Source organism: Dermochelys coriacea, chromosome 5 (assembly GCF_009764565.3).
Source record: "Dermochelys coriacea isolate rDerCor1 chromosome 5, rDerCor1.pri.v4, whole genome shotgun sequence".
NCBI lineage: Eukaryota > Metazoa > Chordata > Testudines > Dermochelyidae > Dermochelys > Dermochelys coriacea.
Window position 1 is genome coordinate 15,657,616 of NC_050072.1, and position 12,819 is coordinate 15,670,434.

At 38.1% G+C, this 12,819-nt stretch overlaps 1 protein-coding gene across 3 annotated transcripts in view; it reads right to left on the bottom strand.

Moving 5' to 3' along the window:
- The window catches only part of DYM (dymeclin), a 389,914-nt gene that overhangs the window by 211,013 nt on the left and 166,082 nt on the right, over positions 1-12,819 (bottom strand). The window lies entirely within an intron of this gene.

Here is a 12,819-nt window from a genome sequence, read left to right on the forward strand (position 1 = left end):
CACAGGCCATAGAACTTCCCCAAAAAAATTCCTAGTGCAGATCTTTTAGAAAAGAACCCCATCTTGATTTTAAAATGTTTAGTGATGGAGAATCTACCATGACCCTTGGTAAGTTGTTCCAATGGTTAATTACTCTCACTGTTAAAAATGTATTTCCAGTCTGAATTTGTCTAGCTTCAACTTCCAGCTCGTGGACTGTATTTATACCCTTCCCTGCTAGAATGAAGAGCCCATTATTAAATATCTGTTCCCCATGCAGGTACTTATAGACTGTAATCAAGTCACCCCTTAACCGTCTCTTTGTAAAGCTAAATAGATTGAGCTCTTTGAGTCTATCACCATAAAGCTTTTTAGCCCTTTACTCCTTCTCGTGGATTTTCTCTGAAACCCCTCCAACATATCAACATTCTTTGTGAATTGGAGACACCAGAACTGGATGCGGTATTCCAGAAGAGGTCACACCAGTGCCAAATCCAGAGAAGTAAAATAACCTCTCTACTCCTACTCAAGCTTCCAGTTTTTCTATCCAAGGATTGCATTAGCCCTTTCAGTTACAGCATCACACTGGGAGCTCACATTTAGCTGATTATCCACCACAACACACAAACTTTTTCAGAGTCACTGCTTCCCACGATAGAATGCCCCATTCTTTGTTCCCAGATACATACAATTTACATTTAGCCATATTAAAATGCATATTGTTTGCTTGCGCCCAGTACACCAAGTAATGCAGATCATTTTGTATCAGTGACTGGTCCTCTTCGTTATTTATTACTCCCCCATTTTGGTGTCACTGTGACAGGATCCCCAGGGTACAACCTGGAACTGGCCTACTGCTGTGCCCCCTTAACTCTCCAGCCCAGGCTTTCTCTCACAATGCTTTGCTAGTGACATGCAACAAACCCCTTCAGGTGCTGTTATCACTCAGCACAACAGCCTGTGGAGCCCCACACTCAGCTAGATTGCATGAATGCTGCTTGAGCCACTCACGAATCACACAGAGAAAGGCACCAGAAAATCTCCCAAGCCCCTAGCCTTGGACTCCACAACTGTACCATCTTTCCCTGGTCAGAAGCCTGACCAATGGAAGTTCATTACCTAGTGCGCCCCTCCCTCCATGTGGAGGGGGCACACATCATCCTTTGTAACCTGAGCTGAGATTTCCCAACCACTTCATCGAAAACACACTGTTTTAGGTAAAATATAAAACAGATATATTAACTACAGAAAGATAGATTTTAAATTATTATAAGTGGTAGGCAGAATATGTCAGAGATAGTTACCAAAGAAAATAAAAGGTAAGCACACAATCTAAATCTTAAACCTTATTAGACTAGGCACTATTTGGATCAAGCAGTTTTGTCATACCACTAGGTGTTACAGTTCTTAGTACAAAGGCTTGTCCTTTAAGCCAGGGACCAGTCTCCTCAGTTCAAGTCTTTGTCTTCCCAGCATTCTTGTTGCTTCCAGTGTAGGTGTGAGAGGAGAAAGGCCCAAAGCATGATACCACTTCCCCTATTTTATATCCTCAGTCCATGTACCAGGAAGACACTAGCTCAGGCATGCCTGGTGGGCCTTGTTAAGTCACAGGATTGAGCAACCTCCCTGGTGTGGTCTTGTACAATTTAGTCATAGAGTTGAGCAGGCCCCATTGTGCGGTGCTTGCACAACTGTCATTAAATTGTAAATCCCTTGTTTACTATTCTCCTGCTGGTCAATGGCTGGTGACGATCGTTCAATGACCACCCAGCTGATATTGACTGGTATTAATTATACTATCCTCCTTTAATTCTTTATTAATCGAGTCCTGTATCAGCTACTCCATTATTTTGCCTGAGATCAATGTCAGACTGACAAACCTATAATTACTCAGGTCACCCCTTTTAATCCCTATTACCCTTTATAAACATTGGCACAACATTAGCTTTCTTCCAGTCTTCTAGAACTTCCCCAGTGTTCCAGGACTTACTGAAAATATTAACAGTGTAGCAAGCTCCTCAGCCAGCTCTTTTAAAACTCTCATAAGCAAGTTATCCAGATCTACTGATTTTAAAATGTCTAACTTTAGTAGCTACTGTTTAACATCTGCCTGAGATACTAGTGGAATGGAAAGTGTGTTATCACATGATATGACTACATCACATGTCTTCCCCCCCCATACAGAACAGAATTTTTTTGCGTTATTTATGACAATTTTACCATTTCCATCTAGGAATGGACCAAAACCATTGTTAGGAATTATTTTTGTTCCTAATATACTTATAAAATGACATCTTATTGTCCTTAACTCTGATTGCCTAAGCAGTTTTCTTCAATTCCTAGCTTCTAATTTATATTTATTACTATCAACTTTCCCTTTCTTCCATTAAAAAAAATTTTTTTATAGCTTTCTTCACTTCCTCTCTAAACCAGGTCGTGTTTTTATCCAATACAGCCTTCTTCCTTGATTGTGGGTTTTGGGGCATCTAATAAGGTGTTCTTAAACAATTCACAAGTTTTAGGAGAAGCACAGTTAGCTCATGACCAGGGAACATAGTAATTGCTAGAATTTGTTAAACTTTAATAGCCAGATTTACAGTTATGCAAAAGACAGCAATACTGTACACTTCATTGTGGAGGAATGTCATGTCTTTCAAATTCCATACAATGTTCTTAATGGGGACAAGGCAAAACTAATCATGATTAACCTCAGTTCTGTTTTAATTAGATCCACCCTTTGATTTTTAAGTTAGATTTAGAATAAATGAATGAAACTTGAGACAGTCTAATACTTAAGTGGGAGGCACTTATGCAACCTGTTAGACTTTTTTAATGGATTATATAGAACACATGCAGTTATGGAAATACAAATTTAGCCTGCAAAACTAGCAGACAATACTTTATCTTTGACCAATTGGCTTCTGCTAAGCTTAAAGTACACAATTTACTAGTAATTCTGTTGGGAACCAGTCACCTTTATTGACTGTGCCTCTTAGTAAAGTGGTAGCTTCCCTATGCAACCGCCCCCCCCCCCACCAAAATAATTACACCTCTACCCCGATATAACGTGGTCCTCAGGAGCCAAAAAATCTTACTGCATTATAGGTGAAACCACATTATATCGAACTTGCTTTGGCCTTGAGCATTTCCGTTATTAATAGCAAATCATTTTTGTTAAAACTAACACGATGTATGCAGTAAAAAAATCTGTTCTACAATGGTTAAATTGTATCTCCTTTCTTTAATTACAACAATTATTTTATAAGCTTACTTAAAAGATACAGTGTATTAACAACACAGGTACTAAACACTACTAAATGCAACCATGTGGGCTAAGTTTCATCATACATTAATCCTTTGGACTGCATGTAATGCTTAGGAAAATGCAAAATTCACATAAAATATCAGAAAACAATTTTAATTATACATCCTTACAAACTGTTGTAAAAAAGGATTTTGGTATTTTAGCAAATAGGAGCATGGGCAACTTTGTCACTTAGCCAACTATATTATAAATAGATTGTTAAGTAATATGAACTGTTAACTATTAAATAGTTTGAAAACATTTTGAAGATGGGAGTTTTTACTTACAGAAAAGATTAAAATGAAGCTAAAAAAGGTAAAGTCATCAAATTTTAGAGACATTGATAAAATGGTAAATACCTTTTTTTGGTGTACAAGACACTTTCTTATTTAAGATGCACCTCTTAAAATTTTTTTAATTAAAAAAAACTTGTTATAAACTTTGTTGCTTCATGTTACTGCGAGCCTTCTTCTTCACCAGGTCAATTATGGATTTTAACTGCAGTACTTGCAGTCTATCCACATCCTGGCTTTCTAGCCACTTAAGACCAATCTCTAACCCTACAACCGCATCAGCAGCTTTGGGTGGTGGCTCCGAGGGTTCTTCGTCACTATCCTCAGGGTTAGACACATTTTCTGAGGCACCAGGTGGTTGAAGGGCAACATTATATCTACATCTGTAAGTCGTTCATAGGTTGGACACATAGCATCCACCTCCATCCACTCTTGAAAATCAGCTATCCCACTTTGAGCCATAAGTTCCCTGTAGACTCATTCTGTCTCCATGGCCTCTTCCATAAAACCTTCAAAGTTGTTCTCATCTTCATCTTCTTCCTCATCTTGGTTGTCATTGCTTTCAGTAACAAAAGCACTGTTGAGACCATGATGCCAACATTTCTTTATCATTGAAGGAATGATTTCTAGCCAGGCTGTCTCGCCTAAGTTAAATACATCCAGCAAATTCAATTTCTTGATTACATCCGTTATGCTACTGTTGTCCTCAACAATTGTCTTTACTAAGGCTTTACAATAGTTCATTTTAAATGTGGCTATAATGCCTTGATCGAGAGGCTGTATTTTGGACGTTGTGTTCTTAGGAAGGTAGCTCATCTTTATCTTCTCGTCTTTGCTGGTTACGGTCTCAACTGGGGGTGGGCGGGACAGTTGTCAAGTAGGAGCAATGCCTTTGACTCCAGGTTTTGTCTGTGTAGGTGGGTCCGGACAGCTGGTACAAAATATTTATTAAACCATTCCTCGAAAATATCCAATGTCATCCAGGCATTTTTTGAATGGTGATAAATGAATGAAAGCGAATCCATGTTCTTATGGTGGAAAGCCCTAGGTGACCTGGATTGATCTATGCACAGAGGTTTAAGTTTATGTGAACCGGTTTTATTCACGCAAAAAGTATTGTCACTCTCTCTTATCACCTTAAAACCTTCAACCTTTTGTTCTTCGGTCCTAGAAGCAAGTGTTCTATCTGGCAGCATACGGTAACATAAGCCGGTTTCATCAGCTTCATAGATTTGCTCCGGAGCATTGCCACCCTCGATGATGATTTCTTGTAATTTTAGCAGGTATTCGTCACAAGCTTTTATATCTGTAGAGTGCGAACGCCATGAAGTTTTTAAAAATGATTAAGCCATCCACTGCTAGCTTTAAATTCGTTACCTTGATGTGCAGAAGCGTCCTCACCCGAGCATCTAAAATCAAGATCCTTCTTCAATTTCTCCGCTTGTTTCCTTATAATGTCACCGGAAATTGGCATGCTGTTAGCATGTCTTGGGTAAACCACGTAAATATTGCTCTATGTAGTTGGTTATCCTGGGCAGTTTTTAGGTGCTTCCTTTCCAGGCCTTCACTTTCATCCAGTTCAACTAGCATTGATCGTAATTTTTCCTCATCTTTGATCCACCCCTCTTAATGTTGATTCCCCCACTCCTAGTTCTTTTGAGACCTTCGCTTGGCTCATTCCTGATTTCAGTCTGTCCAAAGCTTCCAATTTTTCTTTGACTGTCCATGCCTTTCGTTTCCGTGGATGTGAACTACTTGCCATCATGTCAATGGTATTTTAATATTAATGTTAACAATTTTTTAAAATTGTTTAGAAAATGTCAGCGCAGTGTTTCAATGTTTCCAAAACACAACTAGTGAGATAACTTAAACTTAGTCTATATTGCACACAATTTAGAAACGACATTAAAATAGGCGGGTGAGATGAGAATGCCTAATGGGACCATGGGAAGGCAACATACTTTTACCCCTGCCTTTTCATTGTTGCACATTCGTTCCACCACTTTGATACATGCACATTTGTACAGAAAATGTACTGTATGTACGCAATTTAATACAAGCCACATTTTAAGAGCCGATGCGCCGATCACGGATGGTTTTGTAACAACTTTAAACTGACAAAGAGGCAGCAGGTTAGTCAACGATGAAGTTAGACTGAACTCTTCTTTTTGATAAATTAGTCATGGTTATAAATACAAAGGATGTTTTTATTTTAATGGCCGTTGAAAATTAGATACCACCTCGCACATGGTTTTGTTGTCCGCAAAACGAATTTAAACTTTCAGTGGTTTTAAATTAGCAACAGATTTAAACTGTCAATGTTATAACTTTAATTAAGACTTGCAGACAAGACTGTTTTTTATTCAATGAAGATCGGAGTGAAAGTTTAAAAATGCTGTAAATGCGCTCGGCTTTGTATTTTGACTTTTGATCCAAGAAAGACTTGTAAAAACATACATACTGAATATGTACGCGATAATCATTAACTGTATAAACTGGGATTAAACAGAATAAAAGTACTGTATGTTGTAGATGAGATAGAAAACCATTTTTGCTTTACCACATTATATCTGAATTATGTTATATCAGATCACATTATATCGGGGTAGAGGTGTAATTACAAAAAATTACATTATTTAATGCTATGGTTGCACAATTAAGCACCCAAAAGAAAGGAAAAGCAAAGGACCTTAACTCTAGCCCCTTACTTTAAGCCATTATGATACAGTCTTTAATTACACAATCACGTTATTATAAATATGCATGTATATCTAAGATAATTTCTACTATCTTATATGAAATAGTATGTCATCATGTAGCTGAAGCGTTTCTGTGAAAGAGTTAAGATTATGCGTTAAACTTAATTTCCATATTTTCCAAGCTTTGGATGATCAAGAGTGCTAATTTGCATATTATAGTTTCATTTTAAGTTAAATGTGTTAATATCATAAAACAGCATACTTGAAATGCCCACTTCTTATTAAAGAACTGATGATTAACGAAGTTGATCAACTACATTTCTGTTTAGCACTCAACACATCTCCTGGCACAGCCCTGTTTCCACACATTGTATGACAGAAACTGACCATTTCTTCATAAGGATTAAAATGCTGCTTGACCAGCAAAATCTTGAAACTCATAGCTCAGGATCATGAAATGAACAATCCCAGCATTAGGAATTCTTACTCATCACCTGTAAACTAAAATTTTGATTTACAATTAATACAATGTATTTCTCCAATGTAAAGAAACAATTGAGGCAATTTAGTCTTCTTTGAAACTCTAGACACATTGGACATGAGAGCCCATACGGATCCTTTCGAATTTAAAGCAGAAATATACTCTACTCGATAGAATCATAGAACAACAGGTTTAGAAGGGACCGCAAGGGTTAGCTTGTTTAACCTCCTGCAAAGATGCAGGATTTGTTGTGTCTAAACCATCCAAGACAGATGGCTATCCAGCGTCTTTTTGAAAGCCTCCAGTGAAGGAGATTCCATGACTACTATAGGCAGTTGTTCCACTGTCCTACTATTCTTACAGTGAGGAACTTTTTCCTGAGATTTTTATCTGGTATGCTGTTGTTTGAACCCACTGCCTCTTGTTCTGCTTTTACAGCAAGATAACAATTTTTCTCCATCTTTTTTATGGCAGCCTTTCAAGTATTTGAAGACCACTATCATGAGCCTTCCCCCTCCCAATCTCCTCTTATTCAAATTAAACATACCCAGTTCCTTCAGCCTTTGCTCATATGGCTTGCATACCATCTCTTTGATCATCTTTGTCACTCACCTATGCATCCTTTCCAGTTTTTCTACACCCTTTCTATACTTTGGTGACCAAAATTGAACACAGTACTCCGGCTGAGGCCTAACCAGTGTCGACTGAAGTAGTACTATCACCTCCTGTGACTTGCATGCTATGTTTCCGTTAATGCAACCAAAAATTGTATTTGCTTTTTTTGCAACAGCATTGCATTGTTGACTGCTGTTGACATTGTGATTCACCACAACTCCCAGATCCTTCACAGGAGTGCTAAGCCAGTTATCCCCCATCCTGTATCTGTGTATTTGATTTTTCTTCCCTAAGAGCAGCATCTTACATTTGTCTTTGTTGAATTTCATTTTCTTGTCTATAGCCCAGTTCTCCAATTTATCAAGATCCATTTGAATTTTAGCTCTATCTGCCAAAGTGTTTGCAACTCTCCAACTTTGTGTCATTTGAAAATTTGATCAGTATGCTCTCTACTCCTACATCCAATCATTAATAAGATGATAAACACCACCAGACCTCGAACAGATCCCTGTGGAACTCCACTTTTGAGACTTCCTTCCAATCTGACATCATTCCATTAATAGTTATTCTTTGTTTGCAGTTGTTTAACTAATTATTTATCCATTTAATGGTAGTTCCACCAAGCCCACATTTCGCCAGCTTACTCATCAGAATGTCATGTGGGACTGTGTACAAAAACAGCTTAAACTATAGTTGGCCTTGTATAAACTCAAGCCACAGGAATGGCACTTTTCTTCAAACACAGTTATACATTCAGATTCTGTAATAAACCAACATTTACTTCCTCAAGCTCACTGCAAAGAAATTATTACAATGCCAAAAGAAAGATAAATAATGCCATTCAGCATTAATTAGTTTGAAGGAGATCCCTTAATGAAGAGCTATTATAATTAGATACTTCACAAAAACAATCATGTTACATGAATCACCCTTTATCAGTAAATTTTTGTTCAGCTGCTCCCAAATTAAAACAATGCAGCTGAATAAAAATGCTGCTCAACCTCAACACTGAAGTGTCCCTTTAACTCACATTAGAGCCATTTGGAAGTGTAATCTGGCTGGCCCCATTTTGCAAAGAAGGTTAAAAAAAACAGAGATAATAATTTATTTTTTCTTCACTCATTAAACAAATTAGATTGTAATACATTTCCTCCCTTTTAAACCACAACTATTATGTATTTATTATTCTCAGCTAAATCAGAATTTTTATTTTCCACCATCCCCTCTCTTCTGTAATAGCATCTGCAATTACTACACCTTTCCTCTGAATTTAGGAAAAGAGGTACATAGCCAAACTCATGACAGTGATATATGACCCAAATATCCTCCTGAAGCTCTGTCTCTCAGTTGGCAACTTTCTCACTTTGGAAGAGCAATATCATCCTAAAAGAGACGTATAACATTCACTTCAGAACCATAGGGCATCCCAAAATTTGGTACTGAATGTTATGAGTGGTTGCTCCCAATGTCTTCAAACCAGCAGAAATTCTTAAACTATTCCTTCCCGAATATCAGGAACTCAAAATACTGAAACAAATAGTTTGGAGAGGCTGGAAAAAGCAGATTCAGGAGCTATATAAAATTAAATATAGGAACAAAACCAGTCTCATATCCACCTTAAACATTCAGTGCATCTGTCATGAGAGTGACAGACATACAGGGTGCACAACAAGAACACTACATTTGGTGAAAAAGAAAAGGTTGTCAAGACCCAATAAAAAATGGAGAGTACCCTATTAATGTGTGGGCTGTCAAGAGGATGAATGGTATGTAACACATATATGCTGTAACTGACATTCTCAAAATATTGGCTGGCAAGATATGTCACTCAAAGGTTTAACAGTTCTTTACACCCGTTGTCAACATTTTAAGAGAAAACAATAACTAGCAAATTCTGGTTCTTAAAACTAATCTGGCCCTACAAGTAAAATAAAGATATTTAAGGTACATTCCATATCCTCAAATCATCAAAATATCAAATTGTAACATTGTCTTTGTCTTTTTTATTTAGCGTCAGGTAATAATTTAATAATTTTGAAACAACAAAAGTTTTCAGATCAAATTTGTTAAATTGGAATTAAAATTGAGTTGTGTGTGTGTGTGCGCACACACGTATTTCACGTAAGTTAATGTAAAAGCGGCAAAGAGTCCTGTGGCACCTTGTAGACTAACAGACATATTGGAGCATAAGCTTTCTGGGTGCCACAGGACTCTTTGCCGCTTTTACAGATCCAGACTAACACAGCTACCCCTCTGATACTTGACAGTAAGTTAAAGGTAAAACTACAAAGGGATGTTGCAATTATCCCCAAAATAAGCATTGCAAACCCAAGAAACTGAAAGCCAAGGTTAAATTTAAAAGAAATCCAAACATTAAAGGTATAGAAATACACAACTAAGGCACCCAACAGCCTTAACTCTGCCCTATAGTGACAATCAGCCAAAAAAAAAAAGAGGGAAAAAATGCATCTTTAAAAAAAAGAGAGTTGAATCTGTTTGGGACCATAAATATAATTATTCACTATTCAGAATTGTATTGTTATTGGATAGTCACTGCGCCACAGTTTTTGTACACTCTTCATGTAGGCTTTGGTTTCCCAGTTACCCATTCCTGCTGGGCAGAAACAAGAAAGCCCAGGACAAGGAAGTCCCAGGCTGCAGATACACAGAGTAGTAGAAAGTTTGTTATATTATTCCATATTTAAAGGATTTATCTGGATATCGGTCTGTTCATGAGTAAGATATTACACTCACTACAGCAGAGAGTGAAAGTTGTTTGGATGACTTAACTGCGCATTTTCATACCATGTTTGGAATTCTTTTCAAATGTAACCTTCACTTTCAATTTTATTTGCTATTAGTTGTTTTATGAAGATCCAGAATGTGAGAATTAGATAGAAGTTTTCTCAAAGGCCGTTTCCATCCCAGAACATGACAAACATTAGCTGCGACTCCTAGCCTCTAAAATACCTCTTTCCTGTTGAAGATTTCTATATCAGTTAACACAAAAGGCTTTGCTTCAACTACCCTAGTTGTCAGTATATAAAAGCAACAAACCCACAGCCATAAAAAATTATTTCTCCATGTGTTTTCAATAAGCATATTTTTGAGTGTTTTATTTACATTTATACCTTAATGTTGCATGTAAGAATATTTGCAGTGAATTCTATAATTGAAATTCTCTCATATGATTCTACTGATGCATTCGACAACAGGGTACCCTATTACCTGTGTTTTTTTCCCTCTAACTATAAAATTGCCAACAAATTTCTAAAAAAATTATTTTGTTTTGGCAAATACCCAGAAGAGTCTGGAGAGAACATTTTGTTTTGATCTTAAACACTAATCGTTTTTTTCCTCTGGCAGCTCAGAGACTGGAAAATTTCTTACTGATAATTTCATTTCTGCAAACAGCATCTCCCACAATTCTGGACTGCTCTCCTCTCTCTGCAGCTTCATTGAGGCAGATTAGTGCTTTGGCTCCGCACATTCAGGCCATGCCCCTTCTGCTCCCACTTGCCACCAGATGAGTTATTCCCAAGCTGTAAAACCTGCATAATATCAGTACTTACAAAATATTCCAGACAATGAAATAACTATGTACATGAGACCAAGGAAAAACTATCCTATGGTAACAATTCCACTTAATGTTTGACTTTTGGCTCACAAGCCATTTAGGTAGGTAGAATTCTGGGAGATGCTGCTGGCAGAAAGGAAATGATCAGTAAGAAATTTTCCATTCTATAGCCCAGCTTCTCCCTCAATTCTGGATATTGGGGAAGTATTGAGCAGAGAGCAGATGTTTTCATAACCATCCCTAAAAGAGTTCAGTAGATAAGAAGTACCCTCCTTTAATACAGACTGCTCAAAGTTCTATATTATTTCTGGACTGCCACCTCAGCATCTTCCTGCCAAAGGAGGCCTCTGCAGAAGACAAAATTCCACTTTGTAGTGCTTAATGAAGATGTTAGCTGTAGAACAAGGGACCAGTTTGCAAATTTCTGAGGTGAACGAACTTGCTCGTGCCACTGCTAAGGATCTCATGGAGTGAGCCTTGATCCTTTCTGGGGCAGGAACCTCTGATGATTTGTCTAGTCCACCTAGTGGAGGAGGTTTTGGAAACTCCACATCCTTAGTACTTTGGGTGGAAGAACACAAATGGGAAGTCTGATCTTCTTGTGGATTTTGAGAAAGCTTTTCAACACTCTTCCAAAATCTAAGGTGAGCTATGCCTTTTCAGTTGGCTATTGTGGTTGTGGACAAAATGAAGGAAGCACACAACCTCTTGGAAGGAAGAATTCACCTTAAAAAGAAAGGACTCTGGTGCCTTAAGAACCACCTTGTCCTCCCGGAATACACAGCAAGGCTTCTGTATAGATAAGGCTGCCAACTCAGACATTCACCTGGTGGATGTGACAGCTACTAAGAAACAATTCTTAATGGATAAATAAAGAGCCAACACTGAAAGCAAAGGTTCACAGGGATGGCTTGTCAGTGCCCTCAAAACTAGAGGTAGGTCCCATTTTGGAAAGTAGCCTGACCACTGATCTGGCTAGTCAGACTGCTCAAAGGAATCTGGCTACCTGTGGACTGTACACCTGGATAGTCAAAAATCCTACAAATAGCACACTAAAAGTGGACCTTACAAGCAATGGTGCTGGGCTGAAAGCCTCTGTTTAGGCATTCTTGGAGAAAATCCAGAATGGCTAGAATTCCAGGATCTCTGGGATCAATACTGTATTCTTGGCATCAATTACAGAATGTGGTCCAGACAGAGGAATATGCTTTTAGTGTTGATACCCTCTTAGATGAAAGCAGTGTCCTGATGACTATGGAGGACATACCTCTTAGTGATTCCCTCTCAGTAGTCAGGCTGTTAGTTGAAGCAGTTTCAGTTCCGGACGAAGAAGAGAACCTTTCAAGAGAATGTCCAGTCTCCATGGAAGCTGGAGTGCAGATTCCAGTTTCAGCTCTATCAGGACTGAAAACCAAGGTCTTCTTGGTCAAGGAGGAATTATAAGAATTACAGTTGCCTGTTCTTGTCTTATTTTCTGAAGCACTTTCCGCAATAGCGGAAAGCATGAAAACAGGCAAAATAGGTCTTGTGTGCAACTGTGTGATAAGGCACACAGGGATCTGCCTCCCTTATAAAGTATATCCGCCTCTTTGTGTTTGTATGATTCACAAACAGGTCAGTTGAAAGGAGAGTAACCATCTGACAGATGAGACTGAAAACCTCTTGATTCAGGAACAACTGTGAGTTCTCAACCCTGAGCCTTCTGAACCAGTCTGCCTTTTGGTCCAGTTCCCCTTTGATGTGGATCATTCTGAGGAAAAGGAGGAACTGTTCCACCCACTTCAATATTTCCAGGGCTTCTGAGTATAGTGTCAGACTCATTGTTCCCCCTTAATCGTTTAAATACGTAACCACAATACTAGTGTATGATT